The following is an 8,355-nucleotide window of genomic DNA, read 5'->3' on the forward strand; positions in this document are numbered from 1 at the left end:
ATCTGTGCCGGGGTTTGTTAGGCCCAGCTAGCCTGGAGGTCGTGTCCATGGTTACACAGACTACGGGGCTCATATTTCTCACTGGGATCAACTGTGGAACGAAATCGCTCCCCGCCACAACACCATACCCCCAAAATAATTCTTAAAACAGATTGTTGGGAATCTAGGAAATGAAGCTTGCTCTTTGCCTTAGGGTAGTCTGCTTTTCTAGACAAGGCCGGGACTGATTGAGATACACTGGGTGGTCTTCAGTGAGGAAAGCTTCCTCAGCAGGTTTCTAACCAAAAGTAGGTCTGTGGAGAGTAGCAGATTCCTCACGGATAGTAAAACCCTAATACATAGTAACTGTATAGCCCTTTCAAATCCTCAGAGCACTTCACATAAATTGTAGTGTAATCTTACAACAAGCAATAGGCAATATTATAAACTTAGCTTGCCTAAGACTACTGAATAGCAGAGGTGAAATCTGAAATGCGGAGTTCTTCATTGGCAGTTGCTGAAGTCTTTTAGCTACTCTAGTCCATCAATTCCACTCCCATTCCTTGCATTTCCTTTTTCTTTCATTAAAGCACACACCCAGTTAGGCCTGTTCTAGCACTATTACTGCTTCTCCAGAAGGAGGACGCAGGTTATATTTTCCAGTAATAATTTATTTCTAGAACAATAATTTACATTCATCTGGTATCATTCCTCCTAAGAGCTCAAGTTGATGTATAAGGTCTATTCTCCCTCAACCTAACCTCACAACCACCTTGTGGTTATGGTGCAACTGGCCCCATGTCACCAATTACTTTCCAGGCCACAAGTGAAGATTCACACTTGATCTTCCAGATACTAGTCTGACACTCTTAACCACTACACCACACATCACAGTAAGCTATAGTGGTTGGCCTCTGTTAAATTGTCCCACCCTCCACTCCCTTAATGATAGACAGGGTATTGGGGCTCAAGATTGTGCTTTGCTATTGTCATAGCTGTCTGGCAGTTGCGCATGGGGGACTGATCTTGCCTGTGGTAAGCTGCTTGCGAATCCCATTTGGGGACCTCCTTATGAGGTAGAGGTGGAGCAAGCATAAGGTCTCCCCGGCAAGCAGCCAGACTCTGGAGCTGAGAACACTTGCCCACCCCTCAGCAAATGGGGGAATCTTCAGAGTGCGGCCCACCGCCCGTCTGGAAATTTTCTCCCTTTTCTTTGCTGCCCTTGATTTCAGGGCAAGAGTTTATTTTCCTCAAACAACCGGGTTTTGAGGAAAACTGGTTTTGGGTCAGCCTGCTTGACTGCTCAGCTCTTAGATCAGACCCCCATGCTGCGCCATACGCTCACCTGTTCTTTCTTGCCAATAAAAGCTATGGCTATGGCCAATTTTTATTTACCACAAATAAAGTGTTGTGCATTATTTCACTCAGTCTTTGTTTCTCATCATGTCAGCCATTCCCTCCCTCTGGTGGCAATACATATCTTTAACTCTGTTTCTGTTCAGGAGAACTCAGAAATGTTTGCCATCTAGATTGTAACTGAACAGTGAAAAATCATCCATTCAGCTTAAATGCTTAAACTATGTAAACAAATTTTAAAAAGCCTGTAAACAAAAAAGCAGAGTTTTATTTATTAATTTATTATATTTAGAGGCCGCCCTTCCCCTTATGTGCTCAAGGTGACTTACATCAATTAAAATACAATAAATATCATTCTTTTAACATTTTAAAAAAATAGCATAACATTCTAAAACAGATGGCAACTAAAATCTTGATACAGTACTAGGGCGGAGGTAGTAGAACATAGGGAGGCCAGAAGTTGGTAGAGGCAGGGGCATAACTACCTAAAATGGTACCAAGGGAAAGGCAAGCACAATAGCTCACTCCACCCTTGGGCATCACTTGGGCAGGTCACGTGAAGATTGCATTGCCGGCCACACACCCTCATCACAACTGCACCCCCACCTGAACTCCACGTGGAGTTTGGGAGCAGGGATGCAGTTGAACACTGAGCCAGCCAGTGTGAGCTTGCCTTGTCCTGAACTCCACTTGGAGTTTGGAGCAGGGCAGACCTGTTTGATGCAGCTTTAAACTGAAGGCTTTGAGCAGCAATCAGTCAGCCTGACTGCTCAGTTTGATCCTGGGCTCATTGTGACTTGAGTTAAGTTTTAAACTGCAGGCTGGAAGCCAGCCAAGCAGACCCCAGCATTGAACAGGCGCACCCCACTCAAAACTACATGTGGTGTTCAGGGCAGGGTGAGACTGCACTGGCTGGCTGAGCATTCAGTTGCGCACCACATGGTGTCTGGGTGGAGGCACAGTTGTGAGGGGGGTGGCTTGGCTATGTACCCCCCGATGTGACTTGCCTCAGTGGCACCAAGGGAAAGCTCCAGCCCCTTTATGCCCACCTTGTTATGCTGCTGGGTAGAGTTCATTGCATGGTGTCATTTCCTCCTCAACTATATGCTTAGTGGAACTGTTTTATCTTGTAAGCCCTGAGAAATTGTGTCAAATCCCACTGGGTCCTGGTCTCCCCAGGGAGAATGTTTTGTCCGGCTGGGGCCAGGGCCGAAATTGCCCTGGCCCTGGTCAAGGCTAGTCGGACCTCTTTTGGGCCAGGGATCATCCATAAGTTGTTATTCACTTATCTGAGAGCTCTTAGGGAACATAGTGGGAGAGGGCGTTCCTGTAGATATGAAGGCCTAGACCAGGGATGTGCAACCCGCGGCTCCAGAGCTGCATGCGGCTCTTTTAGCCTTATACTGCGGCTCCGCATGGCCTGGAGGTTGGAGGGTAGCATGGGCGTGTCCCTCCAGAAAAGGTGAGTGGAGGGGCCAAACTGGAGGCGGCTCCATGCAGAGCCGCCTCTCCGGCTCGGTAGATCTTCGGGGCTGTGGAAAATGGGTCCAAATGGCTCTTTGGGTGGTAAAGGTTGCTGACCCCTGGCCTAGGAGCCGTTTAGAGACAACTGATAGGCTTAACCTATGGCATATGGGTGCCAGAGGTGGCACTTTCGAGGAGCCCTACTCCTCGCTTGAGCTTGTACACTATCAATCACAGAGTTCAACATGTGGGGGCAGAAAATCACACCCCCACACACACACTCACACACATCTAGGCTGGCCTGGGCCACTGAGCATGATGTGCGCGCACCGCAGTGAGCAGGGAGGACACGGCTGGCAGGCCTGGTGCCTGTGCTCCAGGTGGTTGCTACCCGAGGGGGGGGGCGCAGAGGAGGCAGAGATGCTAGAGAGGCACAGAGCGGTGCATGCAGGACTTACTGGAGGCTAGAGCAGGCTGGCCCCTGCTCAAGCGGGTGGGGTGGAGGAAATGGGAGCCAACCGGTTTTTTCTAAACTTAAACCTCAGTTCAGGTTAAATTGCCGGGTTGGCACTTTGAGATAAATAACTGGGGTTTGGGTTGCAATTTGGGCACTCGGTCTCAAAAAGGTTCACCATCACTGGTTTAGGGCTTCAAAGATAAGCACCAAAACCTTGAATCTAATTTGATACCGCACCTGGAGCCAATGTACATGGCGGAGCACTGTTTGGATATAGTGCATTTTGCACCAGCTGAAGTTTCTGGAGTAGACCCAATAATCCAATATTTGAAAAAAGTTACTAAGTGTCTTCACATTATTCAGGCAGTTAATACAATTTCCAAGTATCAGCCCCACCTTTCAGCAATCAGGGAACCTTTCATGTCTCTTTGTTATTGTGACGTGGTCACTGTCCACTATCCAAATAAAAGTTGGCCTAACTAACTGAAGTATTACTAGACATATCAGTTCTGTGTTCCAGAGCTGGGGGGAGGGGAGGGCAAATCCTGTGTTCATATTGCTTAGAAATGTCACTGAAAATAACACATAAAGTATTATAAACACACGAAGGATTATAAATCCTGTGGAGGATTAGTAGTTGCTTCTTGCCAATAAGATTATTATGGACAGCTTGATAAGATACTGAAAGCAATATTGAAAATAAGGTATGTACGATTTTTCTATTAAGGACCTTTGATGACTGAACAGGAGCATCTCAATTTTTATAAATTAGTAATTGGTGGAAATAAAGGGGGTGGGAATAAAAAAATTATTTCAAAATGGTAGAACTCAAGGGCATTCAATTAAGTTCATTGGCAATAGATACAGGAAAACCAAAAGCATTCCATACAGTGCATAATATTTGGAATCTATCCTACAACATATGCTGATGATTACTCATGCCTAACCTCCAGAAAATTCCAGAAAATTCATGGCACTATTAATCTATCAATGGCTATAAGTTAATATAATTAAAAATGGCACCGCCACCGCCATATTCAGAAGCAGCAATGGTTTGATTGTTAGATGCTAAGATGGGCAGCATGAGAGTAATAGTTGTAATTGTCATGCCCCATTACTGAACATTCAGAGGTTGGTCCCTTGTGGAAATTGAGATTTCGACTAGAAGGAATATTTAGTCAGATGTTGCAGGCAATTCTCATTATTATGTGCTAAGCATCCCTCAGATGACTGCAGGAGGGTAAATTGAATGGACAAGGAGATGGCAAAATGCCCAGAACATATGCAACATGAGTCACATCCATCGCACCCAGAATATCCGGTTAGTGCATGACCTATCAATGCTAACAGTGTACCCTTAAAGCAAACCAAGACTTTTAGGGGATGGAGTAGATGAATTACATCTGGTCCTCATCTGGGAAGGACTCCAAAATGCTTGAATCTCACTGTGTTGAAGGCCATCAGTTGGCATGGTTCTTGAACAAAGTACCCTGGCTGCAGCAAACTTGGGCAAAACATTCCTTTGATCTTTGGGGATACAAAGAAGAACAGGCGGCATGAACTTCCCAAGGAACTAAGGGAGGCACATCCATAAGTGAGCAGCTATGTCTAAATTGCAGCTGTTGGTATTTTGACATTGCAAAGCAGGCGGGACTTCAGAAGATCTATGCTTGTATATAGCTTTCAGAATTATGTTAAATACAGTTACTCAAAGCAAGATAAACTGGTGACCTGTCTGTTCATCTCAAACAACACCCCTTCCCCACAATCAGAAAATCAACCTTTGGCAGGTAATCTCAGACGGTAACCAGAGGTGGGATCCAGCAGGTTCTCACAGGTTCCCAAGAGTAGGTTACTAATTATTTTTGTGTGCCGAGAGGGGGTTACTAATTGGTGATTTTGCCACGTGATTTTTGCCTTAGTTACGCCCCTCCTCTCAGCAGTAGCGCGCAGAACTTGAAGCAGTCTAGCAGGAGGTGCACCGGCGTGCGTGGCAGCCTGCGCCTGTGTGCATTCGTTTCCCGCCCAAGGACTGGCGCAGCGGCTGCGTCCTTGCCACAGCCCCGCCCAGGAATGCCCCGCTCCCGGAATGCCCAGCCATGCCCCTGTCGTGCCCCGCCCAGCCCCATTGGCTACACCACAGTTTGAATCCCACCACCATGGGAACCTGTTACTAAAATTTTTGGATCCCACCACTGAAACTCTTCTATCAACCCCCAGCACCTTAGTCAACAAACACCCTTGGATAGCATTACACACCTATAGCCAATCAAGTTTAACGTGTCAGCATCCATTTGGTCTCTGTCCCTAAAAGGATACCAAAGGAAAGGGCAGCAGAAAGGGGAGAGGCAAAGATCCTTGAGATTAGAAGGAAAGAAATGAAGATGGCGAAGACAGAAAAATATCAAGATATCCAGGTAAGGGAAGGATGAAGATGGCCCTGAAGAAGCACAGTAGTAAAAGAAGAAATATAGAGAGGATGGAAGAGGCAGACAGCAAATATTTGAGAAAAGCACATCACAAGAGGCGCAAAGCGTAAACTGAGGCAGCAAGATGCCAGTGGAGAGCGCCAGTTGGAATGATACAAATTAGAACCAAGAGAGCAGGAGAAAGCTCGGAGGGCAATCAGGAACGTATTTGTGTCTGCGGACAAGGAGCTGATCTTGATTAGGCAAGGTTATGACAGGTCAGGATGCTGAAAGCCAGTTCAAAAATCTCCTTGCTTGGAAGGGTGGGCTTATCACAGGGAAAGAGAAAATAATACAGCAAAGATAAAGCTGCTCGAAAACGAGAGTTCAACCTAGGCCAAGAGATTTGGGTCTGGAAATCTCTTGTCTGTGAAGGGAGGGAAAAAGAGACCCAGGACCCTGACATTGGGGCTGACAGACATCTAGAGTGGCACTGAAACCCACTCTACAAGGTAGCAAACCATTAGCTGCTGCCGTAGCGAGACTTCTGCACAGGATCTGAGATGCTGAGTTCCTTTGGGCTGGACCACAAGCTCCGTGGGGCTTCTCTGCTGAAAGGTAGCCCTGTTCGCTCCAAATAATAAAAATAACCTGCACTATGGCTCACAATTACTATTTTATCCCAGATGTTAGAGGCCCACGATTGAGGAGGAGGAGAGGCCCTGCCCTTGCTGGATTATGCCATTTCATCCCTTTAAGAGGATTGCTGCAGCATTGTCGTGTCAGGAAGCCAGGCAACCTACATGATTTCACAGCTGCCTGCTGCAGAAGCTCATTAGTTCCCTGACACTCGCAGAACGGGATGCTGGGAGCCCCCCATCGCACCAGTCTGGACAATGAGCACTTCTTCAAATCATAGTTCATTTTTTAAAAATGTCCTCCCGTTAGAACAGACAGAAGGGTAAGGCCATGTATCTGAAGAGGGTGGGTGCTGTAGACTTGGGTGTGGCCATCAAAGGGAATGGTTTGGGGCAGTTTAGTTTGGCATTTCAGCTGGCAGTTGCTGCAAGCAAAGCAATTTTTGCTACAGTGAATGTGATAAAGCAGTTATGGCTTTACAATTGTCATCTCTTTAGCTGAAAACTATCTGGAGAAGGGCCTAAGTGTAAATTTTAAAAAGCTTCTCTCTAGAGCAGCACTGAAATCTAGGAAGTTGCAGTCCAGATCTGATTCTCACTTGGGTGGCAAGCATTTGTTTGGGGTTGTACCACTTCAGACTACTGTTAAGGCTCACACGATTAAACGTTACACTTCCTGCACATTAAGAAAACTAGTTTGTTAGGAAGATTCATCCCCTCTACTCTCACCCCCTTTCAATTTGACTGGTTTTATGCGTGGACAGAATTTGTGCATGAAATAACGTCAGAACCCATCTGTAGGGATACATCCAAGTTTTGGCACCCACCTCAAGGAAAACTAGTTCTGAAAGACATTTATCTCTGCCACATAGTTTAACTTACTTACATATACGGTGTGAGGGACAAAGTCTCAAAGGCAAGACAGAGAAAAAACCCACCCCCCAAACTCTGCACACTCTGAGCAGTCAGTACCCACACTGGGCCACAATGCTCCACTTTATTTTATTTATTTATTGTTTGGTTTTCTATACCGCCCTATCTCCGGAGGTCTCTCCCTCCCCTCTTCCTATTAAGTAAAGTGATTCCTGGTAAGTCCTGCGTGAGTCACTGCAACCTGCTTTGCAACAGGAAAGATTCAGCAGTTTGTCCCAATGCTACTGCTAATGATATCGTTGTATTTAAAGGACTGAATATGATACCTAATAAATGCAAGAACAGAAAGCAACAATATTTTGGACTGATGCATGCAGTTGGATACCTGCTTGACTCTGAGCTCACTTTCCGTACATCTTGCAACAAGCACAGATTGCTTGTTTTTTTAATAGCACTTCATGTCCTTTAGCGTTTAACTGGCTTCTCTGATAGTGGCAGAGGGTCCCAGGGGAGGCAAGCAAAAGGAAATGAAATTGAGGTCTAGCCTGCAATTCGATTATCCATCTCTGTCTTCCTTGCTATCCCCACCAGTCTGCCTGACATGGTTAACCATTTACTACTACTGCATGGATCGAAAAATTATGCAGTCGGCAAAGGACCATGCAGACCATCATCTTCCACAGATGTCTGGTGCAAAAAACAACTGGAGAAGCCAAGAGTTGCTAACATCTAATGAAGGATTTCTTAGAACATTAAAAAGATCATTTCTCCCACTTAGTCTGTAGATATTGTACACAGGATCCAAAGGATGCCTGTAAGGACAGACAGTTTCAAATTGCATAATTTGCAATGGGAGCCTGCAAATTGAATGTGTGACAGACCCATTCACAAGGCATCTTACAAACTATTATTTCAAGCAATGTTTTTGGAATATATCTGAACTCCAGAGTGAATTACGTCATTTGAACATCATTCTTTCAAAGTTATATGACTTCTTTGTATTTACAGAAGATAGGAAGATCCTATTCAGATTAGCAAGGAAGAAGAGAGAAATGAATCACTGACAAGGCTGCGGTTTCAATTCGATAGAATCCAATAATATGCTCCAGAAAACAAAGGGCAATTATAGGCAGAAGGGAAGACCTAAATTATTACATGCAAGTGGAGAGTTCCAAGCAAA

Source organism: Sphaerodactylus townsendi, linkage group LG12 (genome assembly GCF_021028975.2).
Source record: "Sphaerodactylus townsendi isolate TG3544 linkage group LG12, MPM_Stown_v2.3, whole genome shotgun sequence".
Lineage (NCBI taxonomy): Eukaryota > Metazoa > Chordata > Lepidosauria > Squamata > Sphaerodactylidae > Sphaerodactylus > Sphaerodactylus townsendi.